This window comes from Alosa pseudoharengus, unplaced genomic scaffold (genome assembly GCF_046254945.1).
Source record: "Alosa pseudoharengus isolate Yale_2024_CS ecotype anadromous, Long Island Sound unplaced genomic scaffold, YU_APseudo_1.1 YU_APseudo_1.1_scf_16, whole genome shotgun sequence".
In the NCBI taxonomy this organism is placed as follows: domain Eukaryota; kingdom Metazoa; phylum Chordata; class Actinopteri; order Clupeiformes; family Clupeidae; genus Alosa; species Alosa pseudoharengus.
In genome coordinates, this window is record NW_027468630.1 from 560,804 (window position 1) to 565,000 (window position 4,197).

Sequence of the window (4,197 nt, forward strand, 5' to 3'; positions counted from 1 at the left end):
ATTTAAACTAAATAACAAAAAAACTGTAAATGTTTGGATTCTATTACAAATGTAGTGTTTGTGTGAGTTAAAGTTCAAGTTTAAGTTAACTGATAGCAAGGCGCTTTTATCCGAAGCGACACGGACTAGCAACGGCGCAAAACGAACCCAGATGACGTTAACACTGCTCCACCACGCCACCACCACACCCATGTGAGTGTTTGAATGTTTTAGTGGCTCAAGGGTGGAGGTTGATAGAGATTGTAAATATTTCTAGCTTCACCTTGGGGATCTTATTTCAGCTTGGGGAACATGACAAGGATTTGGCGAAATGTATGTGAGAATTTATCAATAATTCATGCATTATTAATCCAGGATTATAAATGTTTCACACTTACTGGTCATTTCTGTCCATTCTCTGTCCTTCTCCTAGAGCAACATTGCTACCTACTGATGTAACATTTCTGTTTTTATAGAGTCCCATAGGTAACATCTCCCCTGTAATGAGCGGTGTGTCTCCACTGAAAGTCAGGACGGGCTTGGCACTGTCCTTACGGAGTTAACAAATGTTCAGTTCAATTGGCTTCTCTGCAGGACGTCAGCCTTTAAATAGACCAGATGGACGACCTAAGAAATGTGAGTCTACACGTCACTGATTTCACTGGGTTCTTTTTCATTTGAAGTATTAAGGCCAGGTGGTTTGCCAGAAAAGTCAACGATGCAGGGTAACACACATATTATCGGACTTTGTCTCAAAAATACTTTTCCCATAAAGGAAAACCATAGTTAGAGTGCATATTACATATATGAAATAATGGTATGTGAATAAAATGCAATACAATAATAATTACGCCAAGTTGGTACACAACACAGTGAAACTAAGTGTGAATGCAGAACATTCATCCACTTTAATTTAAGATAACTTCATCTGTCTAGAAAGGGGTTTAATGAAGCCATTATGAGGCTTATCAACCATTAAATACAATGGCTGAGGTCCTCACAAGGAATATCATGGCCATGTTCCATTCTTCTGATAACTTTCAGAACTCACAGAAGTCACCAAGAGAATCCTGTTGTTTTGCTTGGCAGACAACCTAGCAGGGATGGAGGGATATCAATGCTTTCTGAGTTGTTAAAGGTACTGGAAGTGGCTAACACCAGTTAGCCTATTAGCTCTCCTTTAGTTTATGCGTTTTACTTAGAAAAGGGTATGTTTCTCTTATCTGACGACAAATAAGCTCATTTACAGTGTTCCATTAAGCGGTCAATGTAAAGGCACTGTAAATACATTTAGAATGGTTTGCAGTGATATCGGTATTCATAATACAATGTAAAGGCACTGTAAATACATTTAGAATGGTTTGCAGTGATATCGGTATTCATAACACAATGTAAAGGCACTGTAAATACATTTAGAATGGTTTGCAGTGATATCGGTATTCATAATACAACGATTATCTTTTGTATACACCCATTTTCATAATGACACTGACATTTGACAATGGCATTTAACATTATTAACAGCTATTTTGTCATGATGCAAATACTTTGTACTTGCTGTACCCCCCCCCCCATCTCTCTTTCTCTCTCTCTCTCTCTCTCTCTCTCTCTCTCTCTGCGCGTGTGCTGTGTGTGTGTGTGTGTGTGTGTGTGCTGTGTGTGTGTGTGTGTGTGTGTGCTGTGTGTGTGTGTGTGTGTGTGTGTGTGTGATCTCGTCATGCTGGTCTCACTGCTGCTGTCCTATTGCTGTTATTGCCGGAGTTTCAACGTTTGTTCAGCAGGGTCATTATGGGAATATCAGAGTAAAGTATCTTCTCATCTTTCATGAGCACATTAAGAAATCTCATATTGAAATACAGCTGCAAGCTGCCTGGAGGGAGCTGCAACAGAGAGCACACATTTAAAACTATTTTGAGAAACCACATTCTGGATACAGTTTTTTTTTTTAAATAAAATAAAATAAAAACATTGTCAAGTAAGTGAAAAAGCCTCCGGTAGCAGGGGAAACAGCGACAACACTATATGTACGGCTTCAATTAAGCATGGAGACGCAGTCAGAGTGAGAGGGAATACTTGTGAATATGTTGGATTGTAGCTACTCTGATATTACATTTTTCAGCAGAACATTTTGCCTTGCGTAATTTCATATTAAAGCAATGTTTATTTCTCCATAGAGCTATTGCTTAGCATATTAAATTCATGAAGATTAATGAATCTCTGCATCAATCTGTATTTAACATACTGCCAGCACTATATGTTTCTGTTTGTTCCCGTCTTATACATCCACAATTACACTTTTAATTAAATCATGTTAATTACTGAGTGACTGACACTGTGTGAAATGAATATTTCAAATAGAATACGGGAAAGTTTTTGGCTACGTGTTAATTGATGAAACTGACTGGGCGGAGTTTTGGACATGTGCTGCATGGTGTGTCCTTCAGTAAAACTCACAATTACTGAGTTAATTATCTATGTTCAAAGCAAAATGGAAAACAAACGATCAGACAATGAGAACACCTTTGATTTAAAATAGAATAAATACACCTTCAAACTCATCAACAAACATTCAACATTACTCATAACACATATTCTAAAATTAAGCTTGCGTGCCCTGTATAATACACTTTGATTTTGCTAAACCTTTGACTGGGAGTAAAGACAGCACACACATCCACCACCAGTCAACAATAAAGAGGAAGGTGTGTGAGGCAGTAATGAGGAAAACTCTACCAAAAGAAAACAAAGTGAACCACTTCATGCAAAAAAAAGTTATTTTTTTAAAGTAGCTCTGTGTGGTGAGAGTGAGCAGAATGTGTCATGCATGTCTTTCATGTGTTAATAAATTCTAGTTTTGGCCCCAATTAAAAACGTGGGATGAGCAGAGCAAAAGAGAAGAAGAGAGAGAGAGAAAGAGACTCTGGAGTTTCCCAGAATGCCTTTTCCTCCCCTGGAGATTCTCATTTACCTGCAGTGGAGCGCTAGCTGCCTGTTGTTCATGCTCCCTGAGCTCCAAAACAACAGCATCTCCTCCACAAGGCCCCCCCCCTCCCCTCTCCCACCCCACCCCCCGCCTCTCTCCTACACCCACACCCCCCCTCTCTCCTACCCCCCCCCCCCCGCCTCTCTCCTACACCCACCCCCCCCCCCTCTCTCCTACCCCATACCACCCCCCTCCTCTCTCCTACCCCATACCACCCCCCCCCGCCTCTCTCCTACACCCACACCCCCCCCTCCTCTCTCCTACACCCACCCCCCCCCTCTCTCCTACACCCCCCCCCCCCCCCCCGCCTCTCTCCTACACCCACCCCCCCCCCCTCTCTCCTACCCCATACCACCCCCCTCCTCTCTCCTACCCCACACCCCCCCCCCCTCCTCTCTCCTACCCCATACCACCCCCCCTCCTCCTCTCTCCTACCCCACACCCCCCCCCCCCTCTCTCCTACCCCATACCACCCCCCTCCTCTCTCCCACCCCACCCCCCACCTCTCTCCTACCCCATACCACCCCCCTCCTCTCTCCTACCCCATACCACCCCCCCCCCTCCTCTCTCCTACCCCACACCCCACTGCCTCCACTGGGTTCTCTCCTATCTGCTGTGCTTTCATCTGCCCCAATGCACCTCATTTGTGTTTTGGTTTCTAATCAAATGGAATTGCAAATGGAACAGTGGTGAACTCTGTTTCTTCTATGCTATTCTTCTTTTTTCACTTTCCTCACTTCTCATGTTGCTGTCTCTCTCTCTCCTCTTTCTCTCAGTCGGTTTCAGTCTTTTCATGTGTCTCTTCAGTTGTAGTTTGTACTTTTCTTTATTGATTCAGATCATAAACATATCCTATTCTTATGAATTTGTCAGTGATATTTCACTACTGTAGTAAGGAGATCATTACCGATGGGGTGCTCTTGTTTAAGCACAATCGGTTGATTCTCATGTGTTTTTCGTCCAAATGCTATTCTCCCTCTAATTCTCACTAACGATTGGATCGGCTGCCTTTTAAAAAACAAACAACAAAACAAGACGGCAAAAACAAAAGAACAGACCAAAAGACGGAAAGCACAGAGACTCCTTTTGCAACAGCTTATCTGTGTGTGTGTGTAATGTGTGTGTGTGTGTGTGTGTCAGTGTACTAGCTCTCTAATGCGTGTGTACATGCATAAGTGTGTGTGTGTGTGTGTGTGTTTGCGCGCGTGCGTGCATGAGTTGTGTATGTGAGAGAA